This window comes from Meriones unguiculatus, chromosome 6 (genome assembly GCF_030254825.1).
Source record: "Meriones unguiculatus strain TT.TT164.6M chromosome 6, Bangor_MerUng_6.1, whole genome shotgun sequence".
In the NCBI taxonomy this organism is placed as follows: Eukaryota; Metazoa; Chordata; class Mammalia; order Rodentia; family Muridae; genus Meriones; species Meriones unguiculatus.
The window spans coordinates 103,386,335-103,403,953 of record NC_083354.1 but is presented as its reverse complement, the minus strand read 5'-3'; the positions used below and the strand labels follow the sequence as shown (position 1 = coordinate 103,403,953).

Below are 17,619 nucleotides of genomic sequence, written 5' to 3'. Positions count from 1 at the left end.
CTACTTCTGCCGCTGCTGTGGCTGGCTGACGTTGCCAAGTCATCTTTAAAAAAAAAAAAAAAAAAAAAAAGGAAGTGAAGAATGATTAAGAGGGTCACGCCCTCTGCCCCTCCAGGCTTTCGGCTCTCTAACTAGTTTCTCTCCTCCCTGTCTTCTGTGCCATGCACCTGCCCAGTGGTAGTTTAAGAAAAAAATTATTCTTGGGAGCCCACCTATTCTAGTAGGTCGGTGGTAGCTTCGGAAAACCAAAACTGATATTAGTTGGGGGACATAGAAGTTACTCAGGGTAACTGGCTCCCACGGGTGTATCTCCTAACATGGCTAATGAACTATCCATCTCGATTGTTTCATTGAAGATTTTATTTTATTTTATTTGTAATAGGCCTGAATTGCCAATGAACCCAGCTTAGGTGAAAGTGGGTAGTACAAACCAGTAACAAGAGAGATTATAGATCAGAATCTTGTCTACCATTTATCTAGAATTTGCTCTATGCCAGTTCTGTGGTCAGCATTTTACTTGTATCGTGGCACCAGAAGCTTTCCGTGCGGCCTACGTTTGCTTATCTGCAGTTGAAAGATAGATGTGGGAACACAGGCTTCCTTAAATAACAGAGCTAAGTTCACAAGGTTGGATGAACAAGGGGTAAAACTCTCCTGTAGCCTGGCTTCAAAAGCCTCTGCTTGGAATCCCTTGTGTAAGAAATCTCTGCGAGTAATGCGGTGTAGCAGGAGATCCTAGAAGGAAGGTTGTGGGTATGCTCTTAACCCTCTGGGGAATCTCAGGGAGATTTCTGGAGTTTGTGGTTCCTAAATTGACATCTGAACGGGAGTTGGTTCAGAGCTTTAGATACTGTTGTGGTGTAGCAATTAAAAGAGACAGAGAAGGAGTGTGTTGGAGTATGAAAGTAAGGGATCAAATTGGGCTCTTGCCCGTGGATTCTGTTTTGATAGTTACTTTCCACATTCTACCTACAAACCCATGCTTCCAGTCCAAGATAAATGCCACCAGTGGGCTGCAGAGGCTGTTTAAGGATTTTTCTCTCTTGCCCACAACAACCTTTTGTCCTTCTCGAAGCATCAGGATATTCGATTGCACTTGCCATTCTGACTTGCCACCTCTTTCTGTTTTTGAGTTCCTGCATGAACTGGGCGCTGCTGTTCTCTTGAGACCTGACTCCTCTTCAGCGCTGCTGCTGGCCTTTCTTCCTGTTCACCAGACAGCCCCCTTCCACAGAGAAGGGTTATCTAGAATGTGATTAGAATCCGGTATCTCCGAGTGACAGGATGGAAGAGAACTACAATGGTGAGAAAATGCTTCAAGGAAGGAATATGAAAGAACGTCCAGGAAAGCAGGAAGGGAAATCTAGGAAAGAGAAAGAAAACAGGGAAGAGGTGCACATGAAGTCAGAAAACCAAAGCGGGTGGGAAAGATTATGCTGTTTCAACAATGGCATTGAAACTTAGATATGGAGATAAAAGGTAGGAAGGGATGAGGCTGTAGGGACTGCTAAGGAGTAATTCTATAAACATGCCGAAGCTAGAGTAAATGTATTAAATTTCTTGGGGTCCAAGTAGCAACTATCTGCTTCTGTCCTGGGCTTTTCCCCTAGCGGTTGTTGGGCTATTCAGAATAGAGTCAGAGTACATCCATCAACAGTGTGCAAAAAGGGAAATCCGTCTTCCTCTCTGGTACAACCATAAAAAAGCCTGACAGAAGAAAGCTTGTGAATAGGCAAACTTTGAGGAAAATGAGGGGAAAGTGTCTAAAATTCCAGGAAAGGAGAAGTGATTTTTTTTTAATTGAACTCTTTCCCTCAGTGTTCAGACTGCCATCTGAGGAGAACATTTAGAAAGCATTTGGAATTTTAATGGTTATGTGAAAACGAACACCTTTGAACTACATCATATTATGAGGGAATTCTATTAGTATTTTTTTTTTAAAATTAACACAGCTCTTTAAACCGGCTGTTTCCTTTCTAATATAAATTGAACATATAGATTGACAAGGATGAATGCTTTATGAATTTTCAGAATATTGGTGGTTAAACGAAATAAGTCAGGCCTAGTGATATAGACCTTTAACACTAGCTACTCAAGACTAAGAGGCAGAAGAATTAAAAGTTCAATTCCTGCTTTGTCAAATAAGTGAGCCCATGTCCTCAAAAATAGCAAAGTAAAAAGAGGACTTGCAATACAGCTCAAAGGTTGAGAGCTTGCTTAATTTGTAAGAATCCCTAGGTATCATCCCCAGTATCACAAAATATAATGAGGAAGAGGAAGAGGAGGAGGAAAGAATGAAGAAATGAGACAAAATTACAAAAATGATTAATGCAGTATAATTGGAGACAGTGAAATAGTGTGTAGGATGCTGACTTAAGGAAGAAAATTATTAAGGCTAGCCAATGTCTTTTAAACTTTCTACATTTTACAATTACTAATCAAGATAGTTAATTATTAATCTCTTTGTTGTCCCAGCCTGCCTTGAACTGGCACGCCCTATTTAAGCCTCTTGACGACCGAGGTGCTATGCATATGCTAACATCCATGATGAAAACTTACTTTCTTGATTAATTATCTATACTCATTTTACCTGACTAAAAATGACAACTACCTGTCAGTCTGTCTGACTCCCTATTTATCTTTCTATGCACTCTGAGATCTAAATTCTATTATGCTGTGCACAGATATATTTGCTGAAGTTCGTATGATTTAATTTTCTAGACAAGTGTCAGAATAGTAAATATTTCAAACACACACATGAACATTATGGATATGTGTGCTGTGCTGCTGTCCGGCTCCAACGGTTTGAGAGATCCATGTTTGGCTTACTGTCATGGCCATGATCAGTTTAAATTACATTTGGAAGATGGGACTTTCCTTTGCCTTGAGCTTTGTGAATTCAGTAGCTGATTTGACTATGTGTGCTCATTATAAGCAACAATGCATGCTTTTAGTGTGATCATATGTTGGAGGAGAAAAGGATGTTAAATGCGTCATTTAAAAATTCAGTGTGTTACGAGAAGGAAAGAGTGAGGCTGTATTAGCTAGGGAGTAAAGGGAGTCTAAGACTATACTATTGTGAAATGAGTGTGCAAGAAGATTACTCTACTTGTCTAGTAATAAAACAAGAATAATTTCCTGACCTATAATTCTTAATCAGATCTGAGTTTTAAGTATTTGCACAGAATGAAGTTTGGACATTCTCAGGTGGCAACTGAGCATTTATTCATGTATCATGGTTTTGTTTCATTCCTGAATAAATATTGACTGACTGTGAAACTACATTTATATCACTAATCTTCAGCTTGGAATTTATAATTATACCCATAACCAAGACATGTTTGTAAATGAGATTTAGCTAATTTTGTCAGGTTTTGCTACTAATACAAAAGGAACTAAGAATCCTGTTTTCTAAAACTCTGTAAAAATGTTCCATGAAACAACCAATATATGTTATATATTAATATATAGTATCACAATATTATAATTAATATATATAATATATTAATATATATTATGGAAGACATACTGAAGTTCAAGAATAAAACATATTTGGTTGCATGAAATGAAGTCTAGTGATAGGGTGTGACTGTCTGCTTTGGCCACTACAAGACTGAAAAATAAATGGTTATTTCTGAAGGCTTAATTAAAAATTAGGAACCCTGCTGTTGAGAAGTAAATGTAACATATCAGCGATGATTAGAGCCACAAAAAATGATGAAGCTAATGAGCTTAAATGGTAAGAGAATGAAGAGACAATGCAAGTGGAGAGAGAGCTTGAGCAGAAACAAGTCCTGCAGAGTAGATGAGGAAACAGAACACGTGCCTACATTCAACGCTAGCAAAACGACAGCCAAGTAGAAAAGTCAGCACTTCACAAAGTAAAGGAGGATGCCTTTCTAAAAGAGTCAGTAACCCATATTTTCAAAATCCACAAAGAGTTGTGAGAGAGAAGATGACTGAAACACATGATCCCTTGGTTTTCTTCGTCCTGGAGACAACCATGCAAGCAGACTACTGGAGAGATATCTGTGGGGGGCATGGGAATGAGGGAATAAAGCAGGGGTGAGTTTTCAGAGATGTCTGGACATGATAAAAGGAGTGGCTCCTGGCTTCACTAGCATGTCAGGCAGAATGGGAGTTTTCAGTTTTGAGACGTGCTTAAGCATATTTGAATACTGAATGACAGAATTAGGTTTTGAAATAGTGGGAAGAAACGGAACGCAGAAGCTAAAATTACCTGATACTTTTTCCTCTGGGCCCCTCAGCTTAATTTCGGCCTTTAATAATTCTCAACAATCAGAATCTGTTATGTATCAATAATTCTATGACTCTCTGCAATGTTCCCTGCACACTCCCTTGTACAGTGTTGGCATCAGTACTGTTTGGTCCAGTATTGCTCGTGTTACCTTTTAGAAAGGACAGCTGTAGAGCAGGAAGTTTGCTTTGCTTGGTTCTTTTGTGTGTTGATGAATATGTACCTGGCAGTCAGGACTTTTAAAATATATACTAGATTTGAGAAGGGACTATGCTTTAAATCTCTGCCTTTATAGAAGACTGGTCAGAGATCTTGTACCTACAACAATTTTTTTTTCATGAAAAGAACTTGTAGAAAATAGAGAACATTTTGCTTAAGTCCCTTGGTAGCTTCCCTCTGTGTTGTCCAGTTACTATTTGAAGACACTGCATTGTTGCCGTGCACTTTTGGATGACTGTAACTGTCATCCAAATTCCAGTCAGTCTGGAATTCTATGTCGCCAATAGATCCTGAGTCACAGACTGGGCCCACTTATGTCCTGTGGGGAAACAGCGACATCAGCCTGAACAAGTCTTGACTTGCTTCCATCAGGACTCTATCCTAATACCCAGGAATGTCACAAGGCCAAGCACTGACTGGCACTTAAATGCCTAAGGTTCTGGTAAGTTTGTCAGAGCTTACATTTAGCAGAAATTTAAATATTTTCTAATATAGAAGTCTGCCTTATTTAAAGGCTTTTATTGTCATGTTACAGTTTAGTTTAATTTTCTTCTCCTTCCAGTAAACCTGGTTTATTCCAGCATATTTGTTATTGCTTTAGATTCTTGGGATAATTATGAACTCTTACATATGATGTGAAGTGATTATGTATATTTCAATAATAAGATTAATTAAGTAGTCTAGAGAGATAATGTGCTCCCTGAGCCTAGATACAGGCTTTGCACTGTGATATGTGTCAGTTACCTGGCATCCTAGCTGACATGAAGGTAACAAAGCAATAAGATTGAGATTTTTGTGACAGACAATGATTTTTGTAGACACGTAGTAGGGTGTAACATAATGCTGAAATATCGTGTCCTATGAGAGACAGTTGTTTACTTTGATTTCTTTGTGTGTTTTTGATTCATTCACAGTTATCTTGATATTTAGCTAGAAGTTTTCTGGTCATGTCTCTCTCTTTTGTGATCAGTGTGTGTGTGTGTGTGTGTGTGTGTGTGTGTGTGTGGCTTGCACCTTTTAAAGTGTTATCTTGTATAACTTTGATTCTCCGAAACCTTTAAACTTCCATGTAGGGCTGCAGGGATGGCCCAGCAGCTAAAATGCTTGACCTGAAGGTATGAGGACTTGAGCTGGTATTCACAGAGAAAGTGGGGAGTACTAGCCTGTGCCTAGCATTCCTAGGGAGACAGGAGAATTCTTAGAAGCCCAGAGGCTAGCTAAGCCTGGCCTGTGAACACCAGGACTCAACAAGGGATCCTATCTCAGAAACAGTGGGAGATAGGCACGGACAAATAAGACATGCCTTGTCACATACCATGACACTCCCCTTCATAAGTGAGGTCTCTTTGATGGTAATTCTAAACTACAAAAGATTGCTTCATATTAACCTACTTGATTTCTGTGAGCTTTTCTATACTCATCTTCTACTTTATTTGCTTAGCAGTGTGGCCTAAAATGAGACCAAACCAATAAAAATAAAATATTACTGTGCACACCGGTTTGTTGACCATTCAAGAATAATTCCACAGCTGAGACTACAGGTATATGCAAGCATCTGCCAGCAGCTGCCATTTTTTAAACCAGTGATTCTGAAAATAAAACCGAAATTCAACCAAACCAAATAAAGAGGAATGACCAAGAGGGTTGTCAAGAACTTAAAAAAGTTAAGTTAAAAAGTTCTTTTAATCTAGAAAAGAATTATCAGTCTGATTAAATTATTAGCTTTTTTTCCTGTTATGTCAATCTGGGCAGAATTTTATTGATCTTAATATTCCTAGAGTCTTAAAAAAACAAAACAATACAAAAACCAACTCCCATCCTGTCGGCCTGGATTAGACTTGTACAATTCTTTTCATTTTTAAAATAAGATCTTTGTTGAATTTTAAACTACCAGAAGAGATAAACTTTATGGCAAAGCTGTTCTTGAAAACAAATGTGTTTGATGCCTTTATTTTGGTCATTTCCCTTCTTAAAGTGTAGCTAATTCATTACATCATATCAGAAAATGGAATTATCAGGAACTGTGATTCTCTCTGGAATTGAACAGCAGCTCAGATACTACGTATTTCTGAAGACTCTTTCCAAGGCTCTGTATCTCGCCCACTTCCACATAGGTGTACCGGCATTCTCTCTTCACTTGCCTGTGGTGGTAGTATACAAAAATAGAGACCAAACGGGAAGGACACATGACAGCGACAGCTTAAATTCCAATACCTTGTAAAATTTCTTGACAACCCTAATGGTTTTTACAACTCTAAATGTGCTGTGACGTTATGATGGACTTTAGCCATCCTGCATTTTATTTATCATTTTTTTTTGCTTGGAAATAGGCAAGATTACCTTATCATTTGCTTGTTCTTCCAGACCTTTCTTTGAATTTAACCCAGTTAACCAAATAACATTATGTGCCATGCAATATTCTAGGTGCTCAACTACGTTATCATACATAAAGAGAAATAAATTATATTTAATCATATTTTTATGGAATATATATTGCAAGAAAATTTAACCACAGAGTCCGTGTAGACACAATCTATCTTAATTTATAGATTAAATAATGTCAAAGGCTAAAAATATCAAAATACTTAGCAAATATTCTATGAACACCCTTTGATTTAGATTTTCATGTTTCATTTTTAAAATTTCACTATTAAAAATGTGAAACTTTAATTTCCTTGGTTGTAGTGATCATACTGGCACCATACTGCATCTTCCCTCCATACATGTAGAAAGTCTTTATATATTTATCAAGCCAAACAAGATCACATTATGCATAATTGTTCCACAGTCTCCCATTTAGCTACCAATCTCCACATTTCTACTTGATGTTATTTCCTTCCTCACGTGAAAGAATCCATTTAATGAAGGTTAATCCTAAGGTGTTCATAACATTTGACTCTGGTTTCTTGTCAGGTTTATTATTAGAAGCTTATAACATATGTTGGTCTATATTCTAAATTTCCATGAATTCATATTTTTTCTTCTCTGAACATTATGGCTTTCAGTATCTAAATTACCTATATTTAAAAAAAAAACAGTGACTTATTTTAACACTGGATGCTGATGCAGCTCTTACAGATTGTAAAAAAATGGATCAATGACTTCTAAGGGATTAAACTTTATTTTTATTTTTTATAGTCTTCTCCAAAGGACAAATGTAATAGGTCAAAATGTAATTTGTCAAAATGCTATCTTTGACTAAAATAATAATCTTTCTTTTAATGGTTATTTAATCAAATACATGGGCTAATTTGTTTCAGTGATACTTATTTAAAAATTTAGCTAAACAGAAATTATGAGGACAGAAGTTTTGTGTGGGAAGTTCTTCCCATTTTACATTTTCTTCTTTAATTAGAAAAAAAGTTCTCCATACTTGAATATAAATATCTTTTATACACTAGCTGTATAATTTTTAAATGACCAATAATTTTTAAATCAAAATTTTATTATGAATGTTTTTGATTTGATGCAGTCTTGCAAAAACTCTTTGGGTATGCTCTTCTACATAATTTTATTGGGCATGAATGAAGCATGTGGCACTCTCTCTGCTTTGAATCCCTACTTCCCTGTTTCCGTCAGTGTCACATTCCTAATCTAGTCCTCTTTTTATAATTAAACTGTTCCTTTACTTTTTTATTCTTCATACCTCCCCCCCCCCACACACATCAACTGCCTCTTGGCTATTTCCATTCTCCAGGGCTGTTTTTGGCACTGTGCTCTGAGTGACACTGATGTCTTTAATCACAGCTTAACGAGCAAGCTACCTTCTGCATTAGTCATCCATGACTGGCTATGGTGTGCTCTTTCTCGGCTTCTCAAAGAAGTGTCAAGCTCAACATATACGAATGTATGCTGCTCCTGAGCTCATTTAACCACACTCTAACCCTCGCTGAGTGTGTCTTCTAGCTTCAGTCATCACCCAGGCTTTAGACCTGGAAATAATAGAAGTAACGACGCTAGGCCGATGTTAGGGACTGTTTGATGGTAACTGTCCTTGCTCATCACTGTTGCCTTTGGTTAGGTTCTTTGTCTAGCTCTCTGAATGTAGAACTTCTAAGATGTTTTTGAAAACACCGTTGTCACCTTTTTACAGATTCCTATTTGGGCTGCTCACAGGCACTGCATGGCACACAAGATGCTTCATGACTTGTGCCCTCTCCTGGCACTCAGATGCCAAACCATCACATGCGGTCCTTTTCACCAGTAGGTCTATTCCATTTATCCTTAAACTTATGGGTAAGTTTTACTTTCTTGGGTATATTCTGTTTATTGTTACCCATATGGAACAAGTCATTTTTCCTATCCAATACTTATCAGCTATAGTCTGATTGTTTTGACAATTTTGCACATGGAAATGTACTGGAGACCTAGACCTCTTTTTTTGTTTGTGATGTGTGTTGAATGTTTGCTTGCTTTAGGTATTTGATGTACATCTGTTGACTAGATAGATAGTTTTGGCTGCTGCACAAAACATAGTATTAGACTTTGACAATTCTCAAAATAAGACAACAATCTTATTTGCAGAAGAAAACTTGGTGTTTAGCACTCTACCTGGACACCCAGGAGCTCAGGAATATTATCATATTAGAGATAGATGCAATCTTTCATTATGGTATCATCACCTGGCAGCTAGAATATAGATTATGTAGAACAGCTCACCCCTCAGTAATTTAAAATATTAATCAACTCCACCCTTAATTCACATTGAATTTGTCATATGTTTGAAAGACAAATTCACTATTACATCATGCTCAGTAGAAACCGAAGTAACATATAAAACTGTCCAAAACATAGCTCTATGTTTAAGAGATAGTTGCTTCTGTGCATTTATTATCTATACATTTTTTAATAAACTGGGATGGATAATTATACTACAAGACTTTCCTTTTAAAATTGTGTGCAGGTACATTTAAAAGCAACTTGTGTGCACGTGTGTGTGTGTGTGTGTGTGTATGTGAAATTGTGTGTTCTGTAATAAAAATAGATGAGCTACAATAGGCCTGACAATAGGAATACAATTAGTTAAACATGAAAGAGCCTTTTACGTGGAACATTCAAATGTTGCCTTTACAAATTACTGTTAACCTGAGCGGATTCATGTACATTGTCAAGTTAGTGCTGCTTATTTTGTGCTCCATCTCTTACTGAAGGAAAAAAAAAAAAAAAAAAAGACACGTCCTGTCAAGGCAAGCACACCGAGAAAGCATTGCAGCGTGGCCTGGTTTTATTTGGAACGGTGACTTATGGAAGCTAGTTGGTTTCAGCAATATTTATGAGGACAGCCAGTGGTTTCTAGGTGGCCCTGTAAATACATTTTTTATAAGTGTCTTGGCAGATGCAAGGTTGGGTTGCAAAAATTGTGTCTGTAAAACATGCTTTAAAAACTATTTTAACAGTTGTTTTTGATGGTGGTTTTGAGGTTTGTGTTGAAAATTATGAATAAAAATATTCTCTCAACTTAAATTATGAGTGTTATGTTGATTATTTTCAAGCTACATTCATTGATTAATAGATGTTCTAATTAATCTGTTTAGAATCTCTTGATGTTGCTCAATAGACTGTTAAATGAAAATATCTCATTTCACTCATATTTCATTCATGTTATCAGGCTAAAATGACCAAAGGGGAAAAAACTTCTCTAAAACTGGTTATTTATATTATAACAAACACACACTCAATGAACAACAATATCGGTGTTTGTGCATATTAGCCGTTAATATTAATACTAAAATTATTCTGCTATGCTGGGGCTTCATTTTGTAATGACGTTTTCCTCAAAATTCTCTCCTAAGTGTGGGCACCTATTTAATACTCATGAAGCCATTTCTCCAAATGTTTCTTGAGGATCAGTAAGATGGCTCTGTGAATGAAGGTGCTTGCTGCACGTGAATTCGACAACCTAAATTCAATCCCTGTGACCTTCATAGCAATAGGAGAGAATCAAATCTCACAAACTGTCCTCTGACCTACACATGTATGGCAGTCATAGCATCCACAAACATAAATAAAGTAAGTAAGTAAGTAAATACATAAATAAATAAAATATACCCACAAAGAAATGTAATAAAGTTGATAACACATATTTAAAATTTTTTTTCATACAGTAGTTTTCAGTATATTGTTTTTTAAGATTATTGTGATTGAATAATGGGCTTGATTCTTGAATATAGTGAAAAGTGAAAAAGATTAAGAATCCTCCAAAAAAAAAAAAAAAGGACAGTTCAATTTGGAAGAGTTACAAGTTCAAATGAGTACAACAGCCAGCCAGGCAGAGGAGATGAAGTGAGGCTCCAGCTGAAGACTGTTCTGGCCACAGAGCTCTTGGCTGTCTGGGCCAAGGCAGGCTGTGATGCAAACTGGCATCACTGGGCTTTCTAGTCCTGCAGGTTAGGCTGAAGGTTCTCACATTTTCCTGGAACTTCCCAGTGTTTAAATGCTGTCAAAGTTTTTCTGAGTACTTGGTATTATAATCTCTGCTTTATAACAATACCCTTCCCTAATGCTTTCACTTTGTGTTAGCTCTACGCCAATCTTTTATAAATTAAAATGCCTTTATCCCCAAAAGTCTCCCCACTAATTTATATATAGTGTACCACAAACAGTGAACACAGCAGAAAATATCCTCTCTTTGTCCTCCGCATACAATTTTTCCTGTATCACTTTCACATACTTATTCCTCCCTATCATTTGTTTACATTTGACAGATCACACATGCACTTGTTTACTTTTTACCACTATAAAGTAAACAGCATTTAACACTATAACATAAATTGCATACAAAGCATATTTTCCACTGATGTATTTCTCTCTTTCTAGAATATTAATGGGTATAGAATAAGATCCTGACATTTAGTCACACAAATGGATGCTCCACAGATAACCAGCTACAGAGAAGAAATGGCTGAAGAATTACACATATTTGACCTTGACAAGAAAAGGCACAATAATAATGAAATCCAGTACTTTGTTTGTTCTTACCTACAAGAAGTGATTGTGTGCATCTCTTCTTAATGTTCTCAGAGAGCTCACATTTCTTTTAAAAAATATTTATTTATTTATTACAAATTATTTATTCTGTATCCCCTCTGCAGCCCCCTCCCTCATCTCCTCCAAGTCTCATTTACCTTCCCTCTTCTGTCCTCACCACCATTCCCTAGTCCTCTGATAAGGGAGCACCTCCTCTCCTTCTACCTGACCTCAGCCCATTAGGTCCCATCGAGGCTGACCTCACTATCCTCCTCTGTGGCTTGGCAAGGCTGCACTACCCAGGGGGAGATGATCAAAGAGCCGGCCACTGAGTTCATGTCAGAGACAGCTCTTGTACCTCTTACTATGAAACACATTTGGAAACTGATCAGCCTATGAGCTTCCTCCAAACACAGGGACTAGGTCCTCTCCATGAATGGTCCTTGGTCTGTGTTGGTCTCCTGGGCCCAGGTATCTTGGCTCCGTTATTCTCTTTGTTGAGGGGGGAGCAGCCTTGCCAGAACAAAGAGGAGGACAATGCAGCCAGTCCTGATGAGACCTGATAAGCTAGGGTCAGATGAAAGGGGAGGAGGATCTCCCCTATCAGTGGCCATGGAGAGGAGCATGGGAGGAGATGAGGGAGGGAGGGTGGGGTTGGGAGGGAAGGAGGGAGGGGGCTACAGCTGGGATACAAAGCAAATAAAAGGTAATTAATATAAAAAAATAAGAATTTAATTAAAAAATAAACCATGATATTGGGGGAGGGGAAATCAAACACAAGATACAGTATGCCTAAACATCTTTAAATGGTGGGACCTAGAAAAGATCATCCTGAGTGAGGTATCCCAGAAGCAGAAACACACATACGGTATATACTCACTTATATAGACCTATAAGATAGGATAAACATACTGAAATCTATACATCTAAAGAAGATAAATAAGAAGGAGGACCTGGTGTAAGATGATCAATCCTTACTTAGAAAGACAAATGGGATGGACATTGGATGTAGGAGAAAACAAGTAATGGGACAGGAGCCTACCACAGAGGGCCTCTGAAAGAATCTACCTAGCAGTGTATCAAAGCAGATACTAAGACTCATAACCAAACCTTGAGCACAGTGCAGGGAATCTTATGAAAGAAGGGGAAGTTAATATGACCTGGAGAGGACAGGAGCTCTACAAGGACCATATATATCTGGGCACATGAGTCTTTTCTGAGACTGCTTCTCCAACCAAGAACCATGTATGGATATAACCTAGAACCTCTGCTCCGATGTAGCCCATGATAGCTCAGTATCCAAGTGGGTTTCCTAGTAAGGGGAACAGGGACTATTTCTGACATGAACTCAATGGCTGGCTCTTTGACACCCCCCCCCCCGAGGGAGGAGCAGCCTTGCTAGGCCACAGAGGAGGACATTGCAGCCAGTCCTGAAGATACCTGATAAACCAGGGTCAGATGGGACACAGATAGGACCTCCCCTATCAGTGGACTTGGAAAGAGACAGGGAGATGAAGGAGAGGGGATGGGATTGGGAGGGAATGAATGAGTGGGATACAGCTGGGATACAAAACTAATAAACTGTAACTAATATTAAAAAATTAAAAATTAAAAAATTAAAAAAATAAAAAGAAAGAAATTATAACTTAAGGGTAAAAGCTGAAAATTTATGCTGTTTTAACTGGAACCTTTTTTTTTTTCATGTTTCTCCCAAATAGAATCAGAATTTATGATTTAATCACACCTCAAAGCTTTTTTTCTCAGTTTAAAGAAACCACCTAATACACACAAAATACTTATTTGTTAATAATTTCCTTGGATCATCCAACATGCAGTGCACATGACTTCCAAGACTACAATTTGGGGTGAATGTACATAAACTGAAAAACCACAACTCCAGCTTTCAAAACTTATTCTTAAAGACCATAGGACACGCAGATCATTTTTACCTCTCATAAGGATGTCACATTGTCATTTAATCATCACCTTCCCTAGAGTGACAAGAATTATCAACTGCCAATCTGAACTGATTAGGACTAGAGATACAGCTTTTAAAATACTTCATTCTTAATGGCTGAGTAAGGTCATTACAATTGTTTCCATTCTTCAAGCTTTATCACCTAACAGTCTATCAACCTCAAGGACCTTTAAGTTAAATGCATCCAATTACTTCAGTTTAAGCCATTCAGAGTCCAAAGTCTGAAGAATGACCAAAATAAAATCTTTATTTTTTTATAACTACATAAATGTGATCCAAATGTGTCCACCACTAGTTTTTCCAAAAGAAAAATGCTATAAATAAGCAAACTACAACTGCTCACTGATAAGTATGGACTCCCAAGATGTCTCGTTGGGCTTAATTATAGACCACTCACAGTAATAGCTTTTTAGTTATCAAGTGTAGCATGATGTTAAGCCATTTTTGTTCTTGCACATACGTGTTTCACTTCTGGCTCATAATAGAGAAAATTTTGCAGCATTCACACTGTTAAGCTGAGTTGCATCCATCCTTTTAAGTGACTCCAATATCAATGTCATCATCCTTGTTGTCAGACTTCACAGTGTTAACTTCCTCTTCTAAAAGGGATGCATCATACATCTCCTTCAAGATAGGTGGAATCTTGGAGTTCAGCTGAGACTTCAGCTTTATAGCCCCATGGGATCAAAGAATACCAGACTCAACCTCAGAGCCTGGTTTATTGTTGGAGTTACCTGCCCAAGTTATTATTTTCTCTAATAATTCTGTTTATATTAGCTCAGTGGTACTTTCAAAAATTCTATTATTTCATTTCTTTTCATACACTGGGAGTTTCTTCTGAATTCCTAGTGTTATATGAAGGCATACAGATTAATATTTTGAGAACTGTCCTTAAAATCTTAACCTTTCTTCCCCATTTGCAATGTTTAGTTGAATATAGACTTTTTATTAATAATATTTTCCCTTAGGTTTTGTTATTAATAATATTTTCCCTTAGGTTTTGTTAAGCTGTTAGTTGTGGTTTTCTAGCATACATTCAGTATGATAAATAATTCTGTTCCATAGCAGGATTTGAAGGAGGAAGAATAGGAGAACACAAGGCTTTGTAAAACCCAGGCTCAGACTATATATTATATATCTAATTGTACAAAGCAGTGCAAAACACAAGTCGAAGTTCAAGTGGGTGGAGAACAAACCTAGACCAGGAATAAAAAACTAATACTATTTCCATGACGTTACACACTGATGTAAGTTACTGTTATTCTTATTTCAGAAGAAACCCGAGATATGGAGACACGAAGTAATACACTGAAGGTTATTGACTAAAAAGAGGGCTCTCTGTGTGAACTCATGGCATGTTCTTTCAGGCTATACTCTGAATTCCTACCTACACTTTCTCAAGGAAGATACCAAATCAGTTGAAGGAATGAAAGAAGAAAAGCAAAAGATAGCAAATGAGGTTTGAAGCAACTATATAAAGACTGAGGGGAGGAGGGAGAGAGGAAGGAGGAGGGAAGAAAGAGAATGAAAGAAATAAACAATTGTTCTGAGAAAGATGATGCTGACTTCTTTTTAAAATCAGACAAGAGTGACATGTAAACTGTGGGTATTTGCAAGAGAGGAGGTATTCTGGTGAAGATGCTTGTCCTTACAGAAGCAGCAAGTACGGAAACCCATCTCATCATAGTGAATGGGAGACACCCACAGTATCAAGTAAAATAAACATCAGTTACTACTCAAGTGGATGAGATCTTGGTGTTATGTTGTAAAGTTGGAGAAAGTGCTTTTGCAAATTGTAGCAACTACTATATTAACTTTTAAATTTTGTAGTTGGTGAATAAATTAGTGAATTATGATATTTCTAAAATATGTGCATGGGAAAATAATCTCTCCCTCCTTAAAATAATGCAATAAATATTCCCCAAATGATATATGTAGTTGGCATACTTTAATTTTGATTTATACTATTATTCTTTGAAATAGTGTCTTCCTTAGTCCCCTGGTTTCTAGTTTTTCCAAATTTAGCAGCCAGAGTAATCCGTTTAACCATAGGCACTGTTCTTACAATTTCTCCACAACTCTCATCACCTTCATTGGAAAGCCTCCAAGTCCTTAAAGATCATTATGGGATATCATCTTTCGTCTTCCCTTGATGCCCTACCCTTTCAGTTCCAGTTGAGAACCTTACTAATTCTAAATGTATCAGACACTTACATGGCCCTGTTCTTTTCTTTGTTCATTTGTGCTTCCTTAACATAGTATCTTTCCATTCCTCTCTGCCTGTTTGTCTGTCTGTCTCTCTTTCTCATTGAGCAATGTTAGAATGCATGTGACTGCTGTCCATCAAAGGAATGTGGGTAGAACTGGTATGTGTTAATTCTGTACCATGGCAGGTAAACAATGATGGCATTTGCTGGCATTTCTCGTTGGTTAAGCAGGGAACAGGTTCCAGATGCAGCAACTGAAGTTAATGGAGCCCCATTCACCAAGGAGGGCCAAGCAACTCTGTAAAAGGAACTCCACTCTGATAAGCTTAGAGTACAAACAACAAATCAGGTTGTTAAGTCATTACCGTTTGAGGAATAGTGTAATGTCACAAAACAAAGGTACCATAAAAGTATCAATTCGATATTCCTCTATCGAAAATTCTCTGTTTAGCTCTGTTCCCCATTTTTTAATTGGATTAACTGATTTGTTGCTTTTCAACTTTTTTAGTTCTTTATATATACTGGATATTAGCCCTCTGTCAGATAAAGGGTTGGCGAAGATTCTTTCCCAATCTGTAGGCAGTCGTTTTGTTTTGATGATGATGTCCTTTGCTTTACAGAAGCTTTTCAGTTCCATTAGGTCCCGTTTATTGATTGTTGCTCTTAGAGCCTGTGCTGTTGGTGTTCTGTTCAGGAAGTTTTCTCCTGTACCAATGAGTTTTAGGGTCTTCCCCACTTTTTCTTCTAACCTATTTAATGTGTCTGGTTTTATGTTGAAGTATTTGATCCACTTGGACTTTAGTTTTGTGCAGGGTGATAAGTGTCGATCTATTTGCATTTTTCTACATGTAGACATCCAGTTCGACCAGCACCATTTGTTGAAGATGCTGTCTTCTTTCCATTATATGGTTTGGCATCTTTGTAAAAAAAAAAAATCAGGTGTTCATAAGTGTGTGGGTTTATTTCTGGGTCTTCTATTCAGTTCCATTGATCCACTATTCTGTTTCTATGCCAGTACCATGCAGTTTTTATTACTGTTGCTCTATAGTGCAGTTTGAGATCAGGGATGGAGATACCTCCAGAAGATATTTTATTGTAGAGGATTGTTTTAGCAATTCTGGGTTTCTTTTTATTTCATATGAAGTTGAGAATTTTTCTTTCAAGGTCTGTAAAGAATTATGTTTATAATTTGATGGGAATTGCATTGAATCTGTAGATTGCTTTTGATAAGATGGCCATTTTTACAGTGTTAATCCTGCCAAGCCATGAGCATGGGAGATCTTTCCATCTTCTGATATCTTCTAATTCTTGCTTCAGAGACTTGATGGGAATTGGAAAAGATCATCCTGAGTGAGCTGTCTCATATGTCTATATGCTCACTCATATAGACATATAATATAGGATAAACCTACTAAAAACTGTACACCTAAAGAAACTAATCAAGAGAGAGAACTCTGGCTAAAATGCTCAATCCCCACCACAAAAGGCAAAGATGATGGACATTAAAAGAAGAAGAAAACAGGAAACAAGTTAGGAGCCTCCCACAGAGGGCTTCTGAAAGGCTCTGCCCTGCAGACTATCAAAGCAGATGTTGAGACTTAAGGCCAAACTTTGGGCAGAATGCAGGGAATCTTATGAAAGAAGTGGGAATTAGTAAGATCTGGAGAGGACAGGAGGTCCACAAGGAGAGCAACAGAACCAGAAAAGTTGAGCACATGGGTCTTTCCTGAGACTCATACTCCAACCAAGGACCATGCATGGAGATAACCTAGAACCCCGGCACAGATGTAGCCCATGGCAGTTCACTGTCCAAGTGGTTTCCATAGTAATGGGAACAGGGACTGCTTCTGACATGAACTGATTGGCCTGCTCTTTGATCACCTCCCCCTGAGGGGAGGGAGCAGCCTTATCAGGCCACAGAGGAAGACAATGCAGCCATTCCTGATGAGACTAACAGACTAGGATCAGAAAGAAGAAAAAGAAAGCTTCCC

General features: G+C 37.6%; 2 long non-coding RNA genes across 4 annotated transcripts in view; both read left to right on the top strand.

Moving 5' to 3' along the window:
* Nucleotides 1-17,619, top strand: part of LOC132654744 (uncharacterized) — a 229,602-nt gene that overhangs the window by 40,568 nt on the left and 171,415 nt on the right. The gene's annotated exons all lie outside the window — the stretch shown is intronic.
* Nucleotides 28-15,330, top strand: LOC132654745 (uncharacterized). Of its 2 annotated transcripts, none has more exons than XR_009592456.1 (4): nt 28-1,303; nt 8,571-8,713; nt 10,328-10,486; nt 14,695-15,330. It is a non-coding gene; the product is annotated as an uncharacterized LOC132654745 (long non-coding RNA). The 2 variants fall into 2 exon arrangements; XR_009592455.1 differs by having other exon boundaries at nt 10,270-10,486.